The sequence below is a fragment of the Musca domestica genome, unplaced genomic scaffold (assembly GCF_030504385.1).
Source record: "Musca domestica strain aabys unplaced genomic scaffold, Musca_domestica.polishedcontigs.V.1.1 4, whole genome shotgun sequence".
Taxonomy (NCBI): Eukaryota; Metazoa; Arthropoda; class Insecta; order Diptera; family Muscidae; genus Musca; species Musca domestica.
In genome coordinates, this window is record NW_026712328.1 from 28,576,186 (window position 1) to 28,600,220 (window position 24,035).

At 36.3% G+C, this 24,035-nt stretch overlaps 1 protein-coding gene across 1 annotated transcript in view; it reads right to left on the bottom strand.

The window, feature by feature from the left end:
- The window catches only part of LOC101901532 (serine-rich adhesin for platelets), a 238,540-nt gene that overhangs the window by 107,421 nt on the left and 107,084 nt on the right, over positions 1-24,035 (bottom strand). The window lies entirely within an intron of this gene.

Here is a 24,035-nt window from a genome sequence, read left to right on the forward strand (position 1 = left end):
AAATCTTTAGTGTCTCGTACTATTGCCGTGATACTGGTAGCGTAGCCCGTCAAGGAAGTAGGCGGAAGAAAACAGCAATATCAGCAGAAATAGTTCGTAAAGTAAAAAAGCAACTTGATCGAAAACCGCATCGCAGTGGCCGAAAAATGGCTCGTGAGCTGAACATATCGCAATATTTCATTCGGCAAATATTGAAAAATGAGCTCGGGGTAAAGCCATTGAAATTCCAAAATGTGCAAGAACTTACACAGCAATGGAAAGAAAATAGACTAAAACGAGCTAAGGAGTTGCTTCGCTTGGCCGAAAGTGGTGAACTGCCGAATTTGGGTTTCTCCGATGAGGAAACATTCGTTGTCCAGCAGTTTGTAAACAAACAAATTGATCCTGTTTACTTGCCAAAGAGGTCAGCTGAAAATGTGCACTTTCGGTTGGCCATCAGAACTCAAGCGCCGGACATGGTGATGGTGTGGGCCGCCATAACAGCCGATGGTCGCTCTTCGCTCGTATTAATCGATCGTGGCATCAGTATAAATGCCGAATATTATCGCCAAAATATTCTGGAGGGTGTATTAAAACCTTGGGCACGCAAACATTTTAGCCGCCGCACCATCAGCACCATCGCACTCACCACACGCCACCCATGCATGGTTACAAAATGAGATTCCTCGCTTCATTTCCAGCGCACAATGGCCACCAAAATCTTCGGATGCCAATCCGAATCTTCGGATGCAAGGTTGGCACTAAAAAATACCAAAGTGTCGATCACCTCGAGCAAGCGCTTCGTCGGGAATGGGTCAAAATACAGCAGAGCAACATTCTGGTAGCGTGTGACGGTTTCATTGGCAGTTTATAGGCCATAATTCGTGCCAAAGGCGACCAATTCGAAGAAATCTAAACTTATTCTAAAATTTGATGCTATTTCCGATTTTTTTTTTGGTTTCATTCAATAAAATTGAAAAAAAAAATGTAAAAATTATGGCGTTTGACTTTGTTGCAGTTTTTTTTATCTCACTGTATATTCTCTCATGTACTTCTTATCCCTTTTGCTTCCTGTTTACTTACAGCACCCTCTTGTCTCCTCTTCCCCCCCTTTCCCACCGTCCTGTTATCCTACCCTTGGTAAGGCCTAATCATGTCATGCATTCGAAATGAAATTAAAAGCAAAAAAATTCTGCTACCGATAAATGACTAATCACCCATAGTGAATGGTCATCGGTTTACCGATAACACCTACTCTTCGAATACACAATGAATGAATGACGGTAGTAGAGGTTTTTTATGCGAAAATCAGCAAATAAAACGTGATCATACATATTAAATTGTACAAGAGGAAGAAGAAGAAGAAGAAGAGAGAAAAAAATCCCAAAACGAACCATGGAAAATAAACAATTTGAAAAAAAAACTATAAAACAAAGTAATGAAAAATCTCTAGCTTGTGGGGGATTTAACTGCCATGCACACACACACACACCCATATACATACGTCTTAGATTAATACCAGGAACATGAAGGCAACAGCACCAAAGAATAACCATTCGCCCCCCCCCCCCCCCCCCTTGATATCCCTTAGGTATTATGACAGCAGGGAAAAAATCGTAAATTTATTGGTTTTAAAACTCCAACTTCAACAATACAGCGTGAACAACATGATTGCAAGGAAATCAAACCCACAAAAGCCAACAACTGCAATGTCCATGCCACACCATCATACCTACCTACCTACCTCCATGTAATCACTACATACACACTACATATCATACTAAGCGTAGTAGTAGTGGTAGGTACGAGTAAATGCTAAATGATGACTTTTCTCTCTGCACGCCTTATCAACAACTTTGAAATCAAAATCCTCTGCGACCGGCAAAGGGTGAAGGCTCGACGTAAAAATAAAAACAAAAACGAATAATGTCTGTGAACAGGAGATTTTATTTTTGTTACTTTTGCCCAGCCATGCATGCCCCTCCATCCAAATGAATGTAACCCATCCAGACCGATTGCCCAATCTTTCTTCCTTGAGGTTTTGTTTTGAGTTATTTGAAGTGAATCAACCTCCAACCGAATGAGCACCCTCCCTTCCACGTTCCCTACCATCGATTGTTGCTGCTGATTTCTTGATGAAATATCTGTGGTTTTGGGCACAAATAAATGCCTAGCTTTTGTTTCCTATGCTGCCACCACAAACATTCATACATTGTAATATATTTTATAGCTAGCTAACCCGCATACGCTGCTGCTGCTGCTAGCCAGCCAGCCAGCCACATTTATAGTTGCCAGCAAACAAATTACTTGCTTGCAGCCAGATGATTTTGCCACATTATCAGCTATGCATTTTTGGAGTTTATTTCTTATTTTTCCTTCAGCATGGCGTAGCAGATGGCGCCTTATGTCGAAAAAAACGGAGTTACATGGCATGGGGTTAAGAAGAAACGACAACAGCAAACAATGCAAATTTTGTTTTATTGAATAATAAAACTGCACCCTAATTTTCGTAAGGCATAATTTGTCTCTCGAAGAGAACATGAATGGGCAAGATGACATAATGCAGGCACTAAAGAAGTTCCGGTAGATATTTTTTTTTATTCAGGAATAACAGGAGAGACTCACCTTATTTTGTACATCACACAGTGGTAATGAGTTCGACTTTTCTGGCTCAAAATTGCAGTTTTTCTGCATAAGCGAGACATATTAAAACTATGGAATTCGCTATTTTTCTGTCAAGCCGAATTTTTAATTATTATTGGGACACCCTGTAGGACCGACCCTATCGACACTATCCCCACATATTAAAACTTAGGAAGTTAAACAATTTAGTCGAAATATTTGAAGGTGTGGTGTGAATTGCTGTTAGAATCAAATAAGTTTTGTTATTTAAATTTTAGCAGAAAAAAATTGTGTCCTGTTGACCACAGCCATATCTAAATCCAAAAAATCATAAATGAGCTCAAAATCAAATTTTAAGATTCATGCTTTACCCGTTCACTGAACGGCAAATTTTATACAATTTACTACTTTTCGAACACTACCTCTAAACTATATACCAACTTTGGCCACCTTATCAACTTTCAGAATTCCGGCATATCTTAAAACCCAATCCAAAATTACCATACCTCTTCGTTGAATTATACGCATGCCCAAAATCACCTCTCTTCTCTCCACCCAAGACACCAACGGTGACCTCGTTACCAAATTTCAGAATTCCATCTTAATCTAAACGCCACACACTCTGTCGCCTTTTGCACTTTTCGTACGATCATAGCACTCATTTCCAAAATCACCCCTTTCAACATTAGACACCAAAAGAGACCTCAATATCAAATTTCGGGATTCCAGCTCTTTCCCTTCAGCCGATAACTAATGAAGTTTCAATTAGTACTTTATGAACAAATATAGGACGCATTTTCACAACAAACGCCATTTCAATCTCAGATACCAAGGATAATATCAAATGTCTTGATTTCAGCTCTTCAATTTCCCCCATTACCAAATTTAGTATCATTTAGTACAAATATAGAACGCATATCCAAAATCAGCTCCTTCTCTCAACCACAGGCACCATCAGTGACATCCACATCAAATTTCAGGACTTGAGCTCTATTCCTTCACCCAATACCACATTTAGTACTTTTCGTACAATTATTGTACATATTTTCAAAACTACAGACATATCTCAAGTAAAGATACCAACAGAGACCTCAATATCAAATTTCAGGATTTCAGCTCTATTTCTCCACACAATACCCAATTTTGTACCACTTTGTACTTTTCGAACAATTATGGTACGCATTTTCAAAACAATACCCATATTTCAACCTCAGATACCAACAGACCCCTCAAATTTCGGGATGCAAGCTCTTCACCTTCACCCGAAACCCAATTTAGTATCACTTAGCACTTTTTGAACAATTATGGTACATATTTCCAAAATTGTCTCCACATCTCAAGTCCTGATACCAACAGAGATCGCAATATCACATTTAAGAATGCCAGACCTATCACTTCATCCAATAACAAATTTAGTACCATTTAGTACATTTCATACAAAATATAGGAGGCATTTCCAAACCACCTTCATATCTCAAACACAGATACCATAAGTAATCTAAATATCAAATTTTATTTTTATTATCTCTATCTCTTCATCCAATACCAAATATCGTACCATTAAGTACTTTTCGTACAATTATAGCACACATTTCCGAAACTACCTCCATATGTGCAGGCAACACATGCAAATACCAAATATCAGATTTCCATCAATATCTGTGCACCAATACCAAATTGTACCTAGCATAGTACTATTTAGTACTTTTCGTACACTTGTTGAATACAATCCCAAAACCCCCGTCTTTATCACAAATCTACCACCAAAAGGGACCCCAATACAAAATTTCAAAATTCCAGCTTCATCCGTTCACCCTAAACTAAACTGTTCCAAATTTGGTACCATTTAGTACAGTTCGCACACTTAGTACACAATTCCAAAACCACCTCGGTCATATATATCAAATTTCGGGATTTCAGTATATTCCCTCACCAATTTTTCATACAATTATAGTAGACACTTCCAAAACCACCTCGATATCTCTTATACCAAATTTTAGACCCAACACCAAATTGTATCAAATATAGTACCATTTAGTACATCTCCAAACCCAAACGTTTATCTTAACCTTACCTATCGGTAGAAGCCCCAATACCAACATTTTAAATTTCCCGATCGATTTGTCCATCCTAAACCAAACTGTTACAAATTTGGTACCATTTAGTACAGTTCTAACGCTTAGTTCACATTTCCAAAACCACATTTAACCTTCGAACCTTGATTCTCATACCAGATTTTAAGTTGTTAGGTCTATCCATTCACATCATACCAAATGGTACCATTTTGGAAGTTTAGTACCAGTTTAGAACTTTTCGTAACCTTAAAGTTCGAATTTCCAAAAACCATTTGGCACATCTGTCCTGCACTCAATCAGTGACTCTAATTCCAATTTCTGAATTCTAACTCATACCGTTTGCCCAATACAAAGTATTCAATTTGTGGTACATTTTAGTACCCCTTTAGTACGGATTTCCAAAAACCCAACTTCGCACCAAGACTGGTCCTAGGGTAAAATTGAAAGATTTTAGCTTCACCCGTTTCGTCTGGGCATTGATTCTAGATCGGTTAAATGCACTGGTCTTAGTTCAGTGACCCAGAATGAACTGGATTGACTGACTATAGGTTATACGATCCTTCAAGCGAACTAGTTCAAGACTAAATTTTGAGAAAAACACATTTGATGGAATCTAGGTTTTTATTTTAAAATACCCTCGGCATGGCTTAAAACTTCCTTTTGAAATTTTAAAATTTAAAAATTCTATTCGTTAGTTTAAGTTGTACGATCTTATTCATATATGGTCAATTCTAGAATTGCAAGAATGTAATAGTTTGTCCCTTTATGATATTGAAAAACTAGTAAATTTCTGCAGGTACTGGAACAGAGCAATATATTTTTTTTTTTTAACAAAGAAAGAGTTTTTTCCAAAAAAAAAAAAACACAATTAATTTTGAACATAAAACTATTTTTTTCAGTGCATTTGGAAATTAAAAACTAGTAAACAAACATAAATCCTCTATTAATTCTCGGAAATCTCTTCTTCTGAAACGCTAATCAATGGACTTCCGTTCGCAGCCCATAAAAAATCAAAAAACTTTTTGTATATTAAATATTATAGAAATAAAAAATACCAACAACAACAACAAATTCAAATACCAATTATTATTTTATGGCATGAAAGAGGTTACCCCCTTTTTATTAGCATTTGGGGGCAATTATCTTTGTTTTCAATATTTATTTATTAGATTTCTGACAATGTTTGGGAGCTTCCTCTTTAACCCTGAATCGGGGGAAAAACAACAAAAACAATATTAGTCGTTAATAAAATACACATAAAATTTTTGTATAATTTTGCTGAAGGCGGGTTAGGGGGGGAATCAATAAAATCCAACTGTTTTCAATGATGCTTTTTCATTATTCACAAATCACAACAACACTGGCAACAATTTGTCGAAGAAGAAGCAAAATATGTATAATACACATAAATAAATATTGGATTCGGGTTTTTATTCTATTATTATTTTTTTATTGTTTATCTAATAAATTCTAGTGCCATTTGCCATTGTGTAGACCCACCATGGATGGGATGGGGAGGTGGAGGAGTCATGAAAATTAAATTGTTTTCGGCCGATATTCAAAGAGAAATAGAAACATGCAATACTTTTCGATGATATTGTCTAATGTTTTTCTGATTGTCTAATTTATATGTTTGACATGAAACAGATGATCTTTGCTTACGATAGGAGTTTGAGTTTTTCTATTGAGGGAAATTTTGCGTGTGGGAATATTTATTTATTGCATTTCAATTTGTTGGGGTCACAAAATGTTTCATTAATACTGGTAATAAAAAAAAGGGGAATATTACAATTGTAAATTGCAATAAAAAAGAAAAAATTGAAGTAATAATTATTATTGGGAACAAATACAAAGTTGAGAACTTTATGAGTACAGGGTGAGATGAAAAAAACGGCCACCAACTTCAGACTGCTGTCATTTCTAAGCCACTCGTCCGACAGAGGTTAAAATTATTCCAGAGACAGCTCATTATATTGTTTACAAGCGTACAAAAGCATTTTGGTGAGAATTTTCCAGAAAAAAAGTTATTCGTGATGGAATGCAAGCGTGATAGTATGATTTCTTTATATAATTGGCTGGAAAGCCAAAAGCGGTTATCGTCAGAGTACTCCAGCGTTTAAATGTGAATAAATATATTTTGTGTCTCGTACCATTGCTCATTACCGTGATACTGGTAGCGTAGCCCTACGCCAAGGAAAGGACGAAAGAAAACAGCAACATCTGCAGAAATGGTTCGAAAATTAAAGAAACGACTTGATCGGAACCCGCATCGCAGTGGCGGAAAAATGGTTCGTGAGCTGAACATAACGCAATATTCCATTCGGCAAATATTGAAAAATGAGTTTGGGATAAAGCCATTGAAATTCCAAAAAGTGCAAGAACTTACACCGCAACACAAAGAAAATAGACTCAAAAGAGCTAAAGAGTTGCTTCGTCGCTTGGCCGAAAGTGGTGAACTGCCGAATTTGGTTTTCTCCAATGGGAAAACATTCGTTGTCCAGCAGTTTGTAAACAAACTAAATGATCGTGTTTACTTGCCAAAGAGGTCGGTTGACCACCAGAACTCAAGTGCCGACCATGCTGTGGCCCGCCATAAAAGCCGATGATCGCTCTCCGCTTGTATTAATCGACCATGGCATCAAAATAAATGCCGAATATTATCGCGAAAATATTCTGAAGGGTGAATCAAAGCCTTGGGCACGCAAACATTTTGATCGCAGGACTTGGACATTCCAACAAGACTCAGCAGCATCGCACTCAGCACGCGCCACCCAAGAATGGTTACAAAATTAGGTTCCTTGCTTCATTTCCAACGGACAATGGCCACCAAAATCTCCGAATACAAATCCGTTGGACTATTGTGTTTGGAGTATTTTGAAAAGCAAGGTTGGCACTAAAAAATATCAAAGTGTCGATCAATTCAAGCAAGCGCTTCTCCGGGAATGGGCCAAAATACTGCAGAACAACATTCGAGCAGCGTGTGACGGTTTCATTGGTCGTCTGAAGGCCATAATTCGTGCCAAAGGTGACCAATTCGAACAGATCTAAACTTATTTTAAAATTTGATGCTATTTCCGACATTTTTTGCTTTTATTCAAAAAAAATTAAAAAGGTGTACAAATTATGGCGTTTAACTTTGTTGCAGTTTTTTATCTCACCCTGTATTGGTAGTTAAAAGGGGAATATTACAATAAAATCATAATTATTGGGAATAAATACAAAGTAGAACCCTTCATGAAATTCTAGTTTTTCTCACATTAATATCCGAAAATTAGATTTGAACATATTCCAATAAAAGTTCTCTATTTTATATAAAATCAAAAAAAAAAAAAAAAAAAAAAAAAAAAAAGAATCTCAAGTTTTTGGTGAAGGCTAAGGTCTATGTCTAAATTCCAACACCCATGCATTTTAATCAAGCCATTATCCAAGGCAATTAATGACGCCCAGCTAATGGTAAACAATTCCAAGAAACATTTTTGTTCAGTCTAGGCACATATATATTTAAGAGGGGGGTAGGTGCTGTCTAATTAAGTGCGAAGAATCATTAAAAATCATTGTTTTAATAGATTTACCGCTCGCATATCTAACTATAGGAGAGGGTGTGGTTAGGTATGCGCGGCCACACGTTGAACATAAATATTTATTTTGGAAAAGAGAAACAAAAACGGAGAAATCAAAAACAAAACCACCCCGAGCACCGACTGTGAAGGAGGAGAACCAACAATCTTAATAATCAAAGTACTATTTCTAGATATCCGAAGACAGCTATAAATTTTAAGTTACAATGTGTGATAGATAATAGACACCAATTCCCCCAGGGGACAGGAGGAAGGAAGGAGAGCTAAATGTTTTTAATCAGTAACAGCTTTTAATTGAGAGAAAATATTAGAATTTTGTCTAAAAATGGTTTAGGGACAGTCAAAAATCAAAGGGGGTCTGTTCGAGCTTTCGATTTGGACAAAATCCGTTTAAGGACATTTGGGGTCGATCTAACGACGTCCGTCCGTCCATCTTATTATTATTATCAAACTTAGATCGAGTACGGAGATGGACAATATAGGTCTACTCCTTCTGGTACACCCCTCCCCCCAAAAGGTCGAAATTTAAACAAAAACTATTTTACTGCAGAGAAAGAGAAAGGATAATATGATCTCGCTCCAAATTTGCAAATCCCAATATTAGCATCAATACTAGGTCAGGTGCGAAAATGGACAATATCGGTTAAGTCCAACATGTACCCCCACACAAAGGTTCAAAATTTTGAATAATTATACCTCTTATAAAATGTTATGTAGGAGTCCAATTTTCTTCAATTTACACACACTCGCAATATCTTTATTAACGCATGGTCTGGTGTGAAGATAGAATGTATCGAACCAATCCTCTGGTACATCCTCCACAAAGGGTCAAAGTTTTGAATAACCAAAACGATCATAAAATCCGAAATAAGCATCGTGTTCTCTTCATATTTCAGACATCCTACTATTTCTACTAATACAAGATCTGCTGTGAAGATGGAGTGTATCGATCCACTCCTTCTGGAACACAAAGGATCAAAGAAAGAGAAAGGATAATCCGATTTTGCGCCAGCTTTGCATATCCAAACATTTGCATAAGTGCTAAATTAGGTGCGAAAATGGACGATAGCGGTCCATTCCGTTAAGTATCTCCCCCACTAAGGGTCAATACTTTGAATACTTATAACTCTTATCAAATCGTAAGAGTTCGATTGTCTCCAAATTACACACATCACAATATTTTTATTAACCCAAGGTCTGGTGTGAAGATGGGATATAGCGGTCCACTTCTTCTTATACCTCCCCCACAAACGTTAAAAATTTTGAATATCCCTGAAGTTCATAAAATGCGAAATTAATATCGGATTCCATCCAGAATTGGCACATATCTATATTTCTATCAACACAAAATATGCTAGAGATCGGACCATTTCTTCTGGTGCCTCCCCCACAAAGGGTCAAAGTTTTGAATAACCAAAACAATTATAAAATGCGAAATAAGCCTCTGGTTCTTTTAATATTTCACACATCCCATTATTTCTACTATCGCAAGATCTGCTGTGAAGATGGGATATATCGGTCTACACCTTCAGGTACCTCTCCCAAAAAAGGGATCAAAATGTTGAATATCTATGAAGCTTATAAAACGCGAAATTAACATCTGGATTCCATTCAGACTTGGTACATCTCAATATTTCCATCAACACAAGATCTGTTACTAAGATGGTAGAGATCGAACGATTTCTTCTGGTACCTCCCCCACATAGGGTTCAGGGTTTCTAATTAAATACTCTAGATATGGAAACATTTAGAACTTTTTGCAACAATTCCTATGATTCTGTTTTTATAAATTGCATTTAAGAGCATATTCTATGCATACCTGCATCGAGAGGTTGAGATGTCTCATTTAATTTGGTCTCAGCTACAAATTTCAAGTGTATTAAAAAATCTGCATAAATTATATCTGCGTGTAACGTTTAGTTAATAATATGGAACCTCTTTGCTATGACGGGTAGATAAGCGAGGTTAAAGCTTCCTGCAATTAGGCATAACTGCCCAACACTTCATGCACTTTTTTTAACTGTGTAAGAAAATAATTTTTAATCCCCAAAGTTATTTAGTTATTATACCCTCCACCATACTATGGAGGGTATATTAATTTTGTCATTCCGTTTGTAACTCCTCGAAATACTCATGTCAGACCCAACAAAGTATATATATTCTTGATCAGCGTAAAATTCTAAGACGATTTAGCCATGTCCGTCTGTCTGTCTGTGTGTGTGTGTGTGTGTCTGTCTGTCTGTCTGTCTGTCTGTCCGTCTGTCTGTCTGTCTGTCTGTTGTAATCACGCTATCTTTCGAACAAATTGAGATAGAAGGCTAAAATTTTGCACACATGTATATTTTGCCAGTAGGCAGGTTAAGTTCGTAAATGGGCCATGTAGGTCCAAGTTCTCATATAGCCCCCATATAACGGTATCTCCCGATATTCGGTATTTTGATGATTTTACCGACATTATTCACCGGAATTGTTTCAAATTTGGCATTTGAAGTTCGTAATAGATACTAAAACCTAAGACAGAAAATTATCTGTGCAGGTCCACGCCTTCGTGTAGCCCCCATATAACGGTACCCCCCGATATTCGGTATTTTGATGATTTTAGCGACATTATTCACGGGAATTGTTTCAAATTTGGTATTTGAAGTTCGTAATAGATACTGCAGCATAAAACAGAAAATGGGCCATGTAGGTCCACGTCTTCGTATAGCCCCCATATAACGGTACCCCCCCGATATTCGGTATTTTGATGATTTTAGCGACATTATTCACGGGAATTGTTTCAAATTTGGTATTTGAAGTTCGTAATAGATACTGCAGCATAAAACAGAAAATGGGCCATGTAGGTCCACGTCTTCGTATAGCCCCCATATAGCAATACCCCCCCGATATTCGGTATTTTGATGATTTTAGCGACATTATTTACCGGGATTGTTTCAAATTTCGCATGTGAAGTTCGTATTGGATACTTCAGCCCATGCCAGAAAATTGTCTGTGCAGGTCCACGTCTTCGTATAGCCCCCATATAACGGTACCCCACATATTCGGTATTTTGATGATTATAAACAGATTTTTCTTCAAGTTTCGCATTTAAATATTGTAATAACTTATGACAAAAGTTGCCTATGCAGGTCCACGCAGAATTTTTAACGGATTTTATTTCATTTTTTTTTTTTTTTTTTTTTTTGGAAATTGCCAAATTTGTACCAAATGGTGGAGGGTATTAAAAGTTCGGCCCGGCCGAACTTACTGCTTTTTTACTTGTTTTTTACTTATTTTTGGCGAAGAGTACCACTCAGTTGGCCCCTTTAATTTCAATTTTCAATTACTTCATCATTCATTGATTTGATAGCATTTGAAATTGATTACAAAAACATATTCATCAACATTAAATGCAAGAGTGCTACAATTTACCTTCCTCCCCACCCTTACACCTGTAATTAAATCGAAAATTTATTTCCCTTCCATCATCAATTAATTAACATTAACAGTGCAATCAAAAAGTTTACACCATATTCTTGATAGCAAAACGGAATGAAGAAAAAAAAACAAATACAAAACATTGAGCGTGCTACTGGTAGAATCAGGCAATGTTGCGTGATGGGAAATGATAAAAAAAGAAACTCGTCTAATAAAAAAAAAGGAAGGGAAATGGAAAGGAAGGGGGATACTGAGACAAATTGAAAAAAAAGAGTAACAAAAGACAGAGTGTAAAATTCGGACGAAGAAAGGGGCAGATATCTGAGAATGAAAGAAATTGAAACAAAAACGTGACATTGAATTGTTTGTTGCTTGCCAAACTAAATCTTAAAATATGACAAACAATAAATTTGCCATAAATAAAGAAAAAAGGGGGAAGGAATTGTTTGTCATTATGCAACAAAGGTATTGTAAAATTGTATTTCAAAAAAGAAAATATAGGACACTCTCGATTGATCCACAAATGCACACACAACGAAAGGGAGGAAGTAATTTTTTGTCTTCTCTAGACACAAAAAAAAAAAAAAACAATCTGACATAAAAACAGACCAAGTACTGGGATTTAGTTTCAAAGTTAGCCAAAGAAAATAGAAGAACAAAAAAAAAACAATATCTAAGAATAATAGAGCTGCGGATGCTACAATTTAATGAAGGCATCCGTTTTTCCCACTTCCCGGCGAAGCGACACTGTCTAACAAAGTATTATTTTTATTTTGTTTTCTTTTCCAGTTCCTTACTTCCCTTCCCCCTTTTTCGGGGGAAAAACATTTTTTTGAACAATTTTAGTTTACTTCTGGAATTTGAAACAACAAAATAGAAGAAAGACCCTTGTGGAATAATAAAACAAAAACCAAGCAACAGCATCTAGAAAATGTCAAATTTTTTTGGAGGGTTCGGGGAGAAAGAGGAGCCAGAGGAGAAAAGAAAGAAAGGAAGATGCACTCAAAAGTGTCAACAAATATTGTTGTTGTGAGCAAAGATGCAATGCAATCACATTTTTGATGAAGGGAAGAGTTACGAGGGTGGTTAAAAGAGTTTGGGAAGATCTATGTATTTTTGTATTATTCCTGGAAATTTGACAAATATTTAATGATTTTGAAAAGACTCCATCTAAAGAGGATTTTTTATTTGAGTTTATGATCTCATCACTTAGTTAAAAAAGGTTTTTTGTCATAGAAGTTATTTTTAAAATAATTTCTGGGGAGAATATCCCAGACAAAAAAAAAAACATGGGAACTGATAAGGATTGATGGCTCTTTCCGAAACCTAGGTGTTCCCTGCCTTAGCCCCTGGTACACCAAATACTATGGTATCCCGAACAAACAGGCCATCGCTGTTCTAAATTCATTCTAAAAAAATGCATTTGGATTGCCATGTGGAGTGCCAGGGCCCAAGGCAGACCATTAATGGCAGTCTTTCTTTGTCAGTTGACAAGTTATAGAAAAACAATTAAAAAATAAAGCATTCGAGAATTTCAAAATCGACTTTGGCCTAAACTAAATTAAAACTAATTAACAAGTATCAGTCGGTTTTGCCTACAGATATATACCCTTAACCAATGTCCGATTATTTAAATATATTTTGACTTCTGTTATGATTAATTAAATTATTGACCCTTTATGGAGTAGGCTCCGAAGGAATGGGCCAATATTGTTCATTTCGTATCTGACTTCAATAAATATGATATTAATATAGCGACGTGTCAGGTTTGGACTATACAGGGTAAGATCAAAAAAGCAACTTCAGACTGTTGTCATTTCTAAGCCACTCGTCCGACAGCTGTTAAAATTATTCCAGTGATAGCTCATTATATTGTTTACAAGTTTACAAAAGCATTTTGGTGAGAATTTTGCAGAAAAAAGTTATTCGCGATGGAATTCAAGAGTGATAGTTTGATTTCTTTACGTTTGGCTGGAAAACCACAAGTGTCTATCGTTAGAGCACTCCAGCATTTAAACCTGAACAAATCTTTTGTGTCTCGTACCATCGCTCGTTACCGTGACACTGGTAGAGTTACCCGACGTCAAGGAAGTGGACGGAAGAAAACAGCAACATCAGCAAGAATGGTTCAAAGAGTAAAGAAGCGACTTGATCGAAACCCGCGTCGCAGTGGCCGAAAAATGGCTCGTGTGCTAAACATATCGCAATATTCCATTCGGCAAATATTGAAAAATGAGCTCGGGGTAAAGCCATTGAAATTTCAAAAAGTGCAAGAACTTATACCGCAACAGAAAAAAATAGACTCAAAAGATCTAAAGACTTGCTTCGCTTGGCCGAAAGTGGTGAACTGCCGAATTCGGTTTTTTCCGATGAGAAAAGCTGACCTCTTTGGTTGGCCACCAGAACTCAGGCGTCGGTCATGGTGATGGTGTGGGCCGCCATAACAGCCGATGGTCGCCCTCCGCTCGTATTAATTGACCGTGGCATCAGAATAAATGCCGAATATTATCCCGAAAATTTTCTGGAGGGTGTATTAAAGCCTTGGGCACCCAAACATTTTTGCCGCAGACCTTGGACATTCCAACAGGACTTAGCATGCGCCACCTAAGAATGGTTACAAAATGAGGTTCCTCGCTTCATTTCCATCGCACAATGGCCACCAAAATCTTCGGATACCAATCCGTTGGACTATTGTGTCTGGAGTATTTTGGAAAGCAAGGTTGGTACTCAAAAATTCCAAAGTGTCGATCACCTCAGGCAAGCGCTTCGCCGGGAATGGGCCAAAATACCGCAGAGCAAGATTCGGGCAGCGTGTGACGGTTTCATTGGCCGTTTGAAGGCCATAATTCGTGCCAAAGGTGACCAATTCGAACAAATCTAAACTTATTCTAAAATTTGATGCTATTTCCGACCTTTTTTTACTTTTCAATCAAATTTAAAAAAATTTAAAATTATGGCGTTTGACTTTGTTGCCGTTTTTTTATCTCACCCTGTATATACTTTGTGGGGTCTATCATGAATTTTTCGAGGAGCTACAAACGGAATGACAAAGCTAATATACCCTCCATAGAATGGTGGAGGGTATAAAAGAGTTCAGCGATAAGTAACCCAAGGCCCATAAAAAGAAGCTAGCAAATGGAAGTTGTGCAGCTAGAAATAGACAACACAATTTCCAGTAACATGAAACTGCCAGGCAAGGATGACATGAGATATGAAATGAAAAAGACAACTTCTAAAGAGGATAGAGTCTGGAAATTGAAGCCGGCAGACAAAGGAGGTGGGACCTGTAGGAGAGATCGGCTGGAAAGATGGAGGAGATTTCTGAGTGCATTAAATATAAAGATGAATTTTCTTTATAGATCCCAGTTCTTTATAGATCCCAGTATATATTATTATTATTAAAAAGTTATCTTATTGTAAGAAAAATAAGTCGATTTGAAGTAATATCCCCTTACACCTCATATCTTAAACGATCCTCGTTAAAGTTATCCACAAATCTGTCACATAACCCGAACATCTGTCTCTCTATACCGCGCTCTTTCACTCTTTCTCCGCACATCACATCACAACAACAAATGATCATCCCGCACACTTGAGCCGCCAATTGGCGACGGCTGCCGTCTGCTCCGGTAGTAATAAAACTAAATCAATTTTTTTTGTTTTTCTTCATAAATTTGTGTCTAAATTTAAAAATTTTCAAATTCAAAAGGTGAGGGTGGTGGTGGTGGATGGTGATGTTAGGGTCGTTGAAACTCCCAAAAATGAAAAAAAAAAACAACAACATTAGAAACTAGGCGACACTGGTACTTTTCAAACATAAATGAGGAGAAAATTTATTTCCACAAAGGCAGGCGGAAGATATTGTTTCTGCCCGTAGAATGAAAGAAAAATATTTGTCGTCATACAATAATCATTACGATTACATACATCCATACATACATACGTACCTACACAGAATAGATATGCTTAGTTACAAAAGTAAACTGCTGACTTAAATACCGTTCCTTTTGTTGTTTTTGTTATGCTCCATGAAGTGCCCAGAGTTTATGGAATGCATGTCGAGTAGTTTTGAATTGCAGTTGCTATTTTAGTTGCAGTTGTTGCAGTTTGGTTTCTTTTCAAACGCCGAAGCGTGTCGATGTTTTAATGACGTCATTAAAGACAATCACTTTCGCCGACAACAACAATTGTTGCACTATGTTCATTTACGAGGGTGGACTTGACCACCATGTAGCGTTGGCAGCAGATGGATAAATGGGTGCACAGATGCAGTTGAGGTGCAATAGATGATGATGATGATGCATCATCACCAAAAGGGCAATTGATAAGTAATTATGGGCAATATTATGGTTCAATAACAAGGGATGTTTCTGGCGAAGAAAAAAAAAATACCGATTTTCCGAATTTTGATGATTTCAGGCACATTTTTTAATGGAATCGTCTGAAATTCTACACAAGGAGTACCTTGCGAGTACTTTACTCCCTGGAAGAGAATCGTCTATAAAGGTCCACTTTTAGTATAAGCACCCATGTAACGGTACCCCCAGATATTCCATATTTCCATGATTTTAGCGACATTTTTCTCCAGAATTTTTTTACATTTCGTATTTGAAGTTCGTAATGGGTACCACAAGCTATGACGGAAAATTGTCTATACAGACCCACGTCTTTGTATAGTTCCTCCGTACAACGGGAGGTAAGGCAACGGTATTTTAATGATATTAGCAATATTATTCTCTGGAATTGTTTCGAATTTCGTACCTGAAGTTCTGAATTATGGTTTAATAACAAGGGATGTTTCTGGCGAGGAAAAAATATCGATATTCCGAATTTTGATGATTTCAGCCACATTTTTTAATGGAATCGTCTGAAATTCTACATAAGAAGTTCCTTGCGAGTACTTTACTCCCTGGAAGAGAATCTTCTATAAATGTCCACTTTTAGTATAACACCCATGTAACGGTACCCCCAGATATTCGGTATTTCCATGATTTAGTGACATTTTTTCACCAGAATTGTTTCAGATTTCGTATTTGAAGTTCGTAATGGCTAGTACCCATTACGAACTTCAAATACGAAATGCTATGACGAACTTCAAATACGAAATGCTATGACGGAAAATTGTCTATACAGGTCCAAGTCTTTGTACATAAAGTCCCTCCATACAACGGGAGGTAAGGCAACGGTATTTTAATGATATTAGCGACATTTTTCATCGGAATTGTTTCAAATTTCGTACTTGAAGTTCGGAATCTTTACTAGGGCCTATGACACAAAATTATGCGGTACCACGTCTTCATATAGACCCCATATAGAGGTATTCATTTGAGCGGTATTTTTTCCCTTTCCTTTATTGAGGATCAGAAATTATTTTTTCTATTATTTATCAAATGGGCTTCTCCCAGGAGGACTGAAGATTTATTTTCTATAGTACACTACACAGATTTTATCTAAAGAAAAAAACATATGTTCAGATATTATAATTGGACCAAAAATGTAGAGGATGTCTTTAAAGGATTTACGATCCTTTTCTCTACTAAAGATCACCAGAAGATTTTATGTGAAGACAAGTAAAAAAGACGACCGGCCGATCTTAATTTTCTCTACAATTTTAAAGGATCTCGAAAATTTTCAAAACAAAAAAAAACTCTCGAAAAATACCGCTTAAATCAAAATCGTTATATGGGGTCTAAACGATATCGCGGATCAATATAGACAATTCTCTTCCAGGGGGTAAAGTACTCAGAAGGAACTCCTGGTGTGGATTTTTAGAAAACATTTTTAAAAAACATGACTGCAATCATCAAAATACCGAATATCGGGAGGCACCGTTATGTTGGGGATATACGACATTGTGGACCTATACAGACAATTCTCTTTCAGGGGGTGTAGTACTCATAAGGAACTCCTGGTGTGGATTTTCAGACAATTCCATTGAAAAATATGGATACAATCATCAAAATAGAGAATATCGGTAGGTATAGTTATATGGGGGATATACAACATTGTGGACCCATATAGGCAATTCTCTTCCAGGGGGTGAAGTACTCAAAAGGAGTTCCTGATGTGGATTTTCAGACAATTCCACTGCAAAAATTTGGCTACAGTCATCAAAATGACGAATATCGGCAGGTACCGTTATATGGGGCCTATACTATACAACATTGTAGACCTATATCGACAATTCTTTTCCAGCGGATGAAGTACTCAGAAGGAACTCCTGGTGTGGATTTTCAGACAATTCCATTGAAACATTTGGCTACAATCATCAAAATGCCGAATATCGGGAGGTAAGGTTATATGGGGCCTATACTATACAACATTGTAGACCTATATCGACAATTCTCTTCCAGCGGGTGAAATCAAAATGCCGAATATCGGGGGTACCGTTATATGGGGGCTATACGATATCGTGGGCCATAACCCATCTTCGAATTTGACCTGCCAGCAGACAAAAAACGAATCTGTGCATGATTTTAGTTTCCTATCTAAATTCTTTTTGACTCTATCGTGATAACGATGAGTTACAAACGGAATGACAAACTTAATATACCCTTCATACTATGTATGGTGCAGGATAAAAATGCGTGTCTTTGTATCGAAGATCGAAAAGTCTCCAATTTAGCACAAATGGCTTACTTTATAAAAGACCAGAAGATATTTTTGATTTTTTGTTATTATTTTACGAAGTGGGCTTATCTCAGGAGAACTGGAAATTCATTCTCTAATGTAAACCACATATAATTTCCATTAAAAAGGCAGCAAATTCTTCTCCGGAAGACTAGAATTTTTTCTATAAAGGAAGAGCAGAAGAACTTCCTAAAATAATATAAATATTTCTTCTATCGGAGACCGTGGTCTTTTTTCAGTGAATAACAGGAAAGATTACTCCATAAAAGACCAGGGTTCTTCTTTTATTGAGGGGAATTTCCAAAAAAGAAAATCAAGAAAAACTTTTTCATGAAGACATCTTTATTTAAGACTACAAGTCATATCAAAAAACATGCAGTTTCTATATTGAATATAGAACGTATTCAAATCAGAACACCAGGAATGGCCTAAATAAATCCTTTCGATTTTCTCTTTTACAGAAGATCGTCAAGATTTAATTAACATAGAACACTTTTAAAATTTTACCTCACTAGATATTCTCTCTCAAAGAGAGAGAGAGGCAAAGAGAGAGATATAAAAGCCGTCTACTTCTGAGACCGATGTGCCCAAGAACCTGCTATTTTTTACGCACATATGTAAATGACCTGTAATCACTAATTATTCCTTTTTTTCAGTTTTCGTAAGGTTTCTTTAACGATTTTACTCGAAGTTGAAGTATTCTAAAAGTCTTATCCTTAGAAAAGGACAAAACAACAGGACATTTCTTCTACCAAGAAACATTATTTCTTATTAAGAAGGCAAAGGAAATGGGGGGAGGGTGAGACGAAAAATCCCCTAGTTTATGGGACACACACAGGCTTGCATAAAACATTGAAAAAAACCTTCCACCAATTCCAGGACACATTATCACACATGCACGCCCATCGTCAAAGGAAACCATAAAAAATCGAAGAACAACTAAAACCAACAAAAATTATAATTCCTAAGATTTCGTTCATGTGAACGTTTGACCCACCATCCAGCCATCCTGCCAGCCATCCCCATGACACTGACATAAGTATTCAATCTCACACAGGCACACACACCCACAGATTCACAACGTGCACACATGTCCCTAAATACTTGGACAGGATAATGTCTTTAAATGCTGATATATGTTAAGTATTTGAATTTCAATTCTCTTCTCTGGCTCTTTGTCAGGCGCTCACTTCCTCGGGGTTCCTGTTACACGGAGGAGAGGTATGGAGAAATGACAACATTGCTCTGCTGCACTGCTGTAATGAAATGAATTCTTTCGTATGCACTCAAAGTGTCAGAGTTCGTGTGTGTGTGTGTGTGAGACTTCCTTGTTGATGTCCTGCCAGCCTTGTTACCTGCTTACAAAAATTCCAAACATATATATATGCAAGGGCGAAGGAGCAAAGAGCAAGGAAAGCAAGGAATTGTGGGAATATTTTTTGGGGTTTGTTTAAATTCCAAAAATACCTGATGTCCAAATGCTTCCTCATTCTTCACTTGCCAAAATATTGTGTTTTATAAACAAAAATTCCTTGGAGAGAGTGAGAACGAGCGAGAGTGCGGTGTGAAAGAAAAGGGCAGTTTGTGTTTATTTTAATGCCTGGCCGGCAAGGTAAACAAACAAACATGTGTATGTTTTTGTTTAAATGTCCACCACAGCTATCAAGGGAAATTTCGAAGCTACTGTTGTCGCCACGCAGCTAGCCAGGCAGTACGTCAGCCACACAGTGTCAAAATTCTTGTTTATTCATTTGATGTCCTTTTTGTTGCTTGACTTTATGGTAAATAACATTTTCTCATTCTTTTCTCGTTTGCAGTTCTCTTTTTTTGCTCCTCGTTCGTTTACTTATGAAAAATGAGCATTTAGAGCATATGGTGTCTGTTTGACAAACGAGAACCCACAAAATTGTTTTGTCTCGTTTGGATGTTTTTACAAATGTTGACCTGAACATGACTTTTGGGACACGCGGGGAATGGCTGGTGAATTAGCTTTGGAAACCTTGGGGGAAGGAAAGTTCCATTTACTATGGAAAAATTTCCATAGACTTTTCTTTTTATAATTTTTATTTAGGAAAAAACAATATTTCCTTCTTCTATATATTATTGAATGCCCGAGAGATAGAGAAGGCTCAATAGATCCTTCCTATAAAGGACATAAAAAAGATCCAAAAGGCTTTATATAAAATAAACGAGGCATAGCATAAGACTCCAAGGAAATTTTTTATATTTATAAACATATAGGAGTATAAGTCGGTTCTAAGGTAGAAAAATTCTTTTAGAGATTTTTTATATACCGGACCCTTACATATAAAATCTTCCGTATGTCCCTTAGAGTATTCTTACACCAAAACGGCATCTATGTAGAGACGACCTTCAGGGTATTTTCCATACATATGATCCTTTAAAATTTTCTTGGCATAGAAAAAACTTCAAGGCCTCCCCCCCAAAAAAATCTACAAGTCTTTTCCATATAGAAGACCAATCATAACTTTCTCCGTATAGAAGAACTTTCAAGTTCTCCTAATTTCAACCAGAACTTAAAATGTCTTAGCTGCTGCGTTTTTCAGATCCTTAAGGGTCTTCTTTGTTGAGAAGACCTCTCAAGATTTTTTTTCATGGAAAAGGTCCCTCATACAAAAACACCTTTAAAGTATTTTTCAAAAACAAATCCCTAATAGCCTTCGTATTTACGAACCTCAAGAGGTTTATTTGGATAGATAAGACCCTTTAAGGTATTTTCCATGCAGATGACCCTTAAAGATTTTATTTTTGTATAGAATACCTTTAAAGTTCTTCTTCTTAAACAGGATGTATAAAGATCTGCTTCGTATAGAAGAACCTTAAAAGTTTTCTCCGTTGAAAAAAATTTCTCAAGTTTTTTTTTTTTTTCATATAAATACAAAAAAATTCTTCTAGACCTTTCACAGACAAGTTCTTGAAAATTTTCTTCTTACAAATGTCCTTAAAGATTTTCTTCCTAAATACGATCCTCAAATGACTTCTTTGTATAGAGAAACCCCTTCAAGGTCTTTTCCATACAAATTTCCTTAAAATTGTATTTTTCCTATAGAGGACCTTTAAGGACTGATTCGAATTCAAGACTTTTAAAAGTCCTCCTGATATAGAAGACCATTAAAGATCCTCTGCCTATACAATACCCCTCAAGTTCTTCTTCTTCTCAAAAACCTTCAACTGTTTGCTTCATATAAAATAACCTTAAAGGTTTTCTTCGACCCTCGACTGAAGATCGCCGAAGATAAATTTCACATAAAAGGCCATTAAGATCTTTTCCATAGAAGTAGACCTTAAAGGGCCTTCATTAATGAAAATTATTAAAAAATCTTCTTCACAGAAAAATCATTAAAATTCTTCCTTTTTGACAAGTCCTTAAATGATTTCTTAACATATAAAACCTTAAAGGTCTTCAAAAAAAAAATAAGATCCTCTTCCTTGTATCTAAGGCCATTAGAGTAATATTCCTAGAGAAGACCTTTTAAGGAACTTATCGTATTGATACTTCAAAATCTTAGTCGTATAGAAGGCTTTTTAAGGGGTGACTCGTATGGAAGACCCGCCACATTCAAGTCAAACCAAGCCTCTTAATGTTTTCTTGATAGGGAAGACAGTAAAGGTCTTCATAAATAATAGCCTCAAAGGCATTCTTTGTAGCTAAGACCATAAGGATTCTTAGAGAAGATCCCTCAAGGAATTCAAAAACTTTGTCGTATAGAAGCCCTTTCAAGGGGTGATTCGTATAGAAGAATTCTAAAGGTCTTTATCATATAGAAGACCCGAATTCTCCGTACACAGACCCCTTAAAGTCACCTTCGTATAATGTCTACAATGATCTGCTTTATATAGAGGCTAATAAAGCTGTTCTTCGTAGAGAAGACCCCTCAATGTATTTTTTTTGTATTTAAGACTCTTCAAGGTCTTCCTGATAGAAAAAAATATATTAACGATCTTCTTCATAGACAAGTTCCCAAAGGACTTCTTCATAGAGACGACCTCAAAAGTTTTTTGTACAAATAAGGGCGAAAAAGGACTTCTTTATATACAGAGGTTCCTTCAAGGTATTTTCCATATAGATGCCCCTTTTAAGGTCTCTTCGTAAAAAAGACCCTTAAAAAAGTTTTCTCAAAGAAAACTATCCAAATTTCTGTTTATAGAAATATAGAAACCCCTTCAAGGTATTTTTCATAGAAAAGGCCATTTAAGGGCTCTTAATAGACCATTTAAGTAAATTTTGGCCTAAAAGGCTCTTTAATGTTTTCATCGCGCCAAATAAGTCTTTATCTTTGCATCGACGACCCTACAAGATTGTATAAAAAATACCGTATTATCTATATGGAAGGTCCTTAAAGGTCTTGTTAGTATTGAAGGTCCTTCAAGGTTTTTTCATATGGAAGATATAGACCTTGAGAAGGAGTAGAGGCCCTTTAAAATAATTTTTTTTGAACCGGCCTTTTTTTATTGAAACTAATACCTGGTTTTCTTGAAATGAAAATTGGTGGCATTTAAATCCTGAGAAAATAAATGTTTGATGAAAGAAAATAAGGAATTGAGAAGTCAGAAATGAAAAGGAATATTTCTTTCTTAAATAGAATAATAAATTGTGTTCTTCCATGGGAGAACATTTCTTCCTGTTCCAGGTGAAAAAGAAATGTAGAACAAGGTCTGCTAGGTCTGCTTAGAAGAATATTTCTTTCTCGAATTGAATAATAAATTATGTTCTTCTATAGGAGAACATTTTATCCTGTTCAAAGTGAAAATATTCTCGATTTTTTGATCAATTGGCCAAAAAGTCTTTGTTTTAGAACCTGAAGAACTTCTAGTCTTCTGCGCAATAAAACCACTTTGGCCTTTCGAGGAGAACACCTTAAGGATATTTTTGGAAGAATGAAGGTTGCTTGATCTTCCAAAAAACACAAGGTCTTTTGGATCTTCTTGAGAAAGCGATTTTTCACGAAATATACCAGAAGATGATCAACTGCATCAAAGAGATGTCCTTTTTGACTCCAAAAGAAGATTTTATATTTCCCCATTGAATGTTACCTTGAAATCTTCCGGAAGTAACTTATTAGGTTCTTCTTATTATCCAAGACCAAATCTCTTAAAGTAAAAAAGAATTAATGGAAATAAAACCAATTTTAGTATATGTCCGTTACGATAAATTCCGAATTTAACTAGAGCCACGAATTTAACAAAGAAAATAACATAGCTATGTTAGCGTTAACAGAGCTACATAAAAATTGTTTTTCCTTAATATTTTTGATTTTTAATTACTTATCTATAAAAACGCTAACAAAATGCATTATGTAATCATAATTAAATTATATTCCAAAGATTGTAAGGCTACATACACCCATTAACTCGTAGGACAATACTATGTGCCAGGACAAGTTTACACCAAACTGTGCCTTCCAGGAAAATTCTGCCAGCACAATATGGGTACCCACGGAAAGCTGATGAAGTCTACTATCCTTTGGCATTAAGAAAATTATAGGAAGTTCCGGCCAATTCCGAGGTATATGGTCATTTCTGGAAGTATCCTTGGAACAGGATAACTCCATTGGCCAATATGCCTTCCAGGACAATTCTGCCGGCACCATATGGGTACCTACGGAAAGCTTATGAAGTATACTATCCATTGGCGTTAACAAAATTATAGGAAATCTGTGGGTTTATCTAGAAGAATACTACAGGGATTTAAAAAAATATTGATATTCTCGTC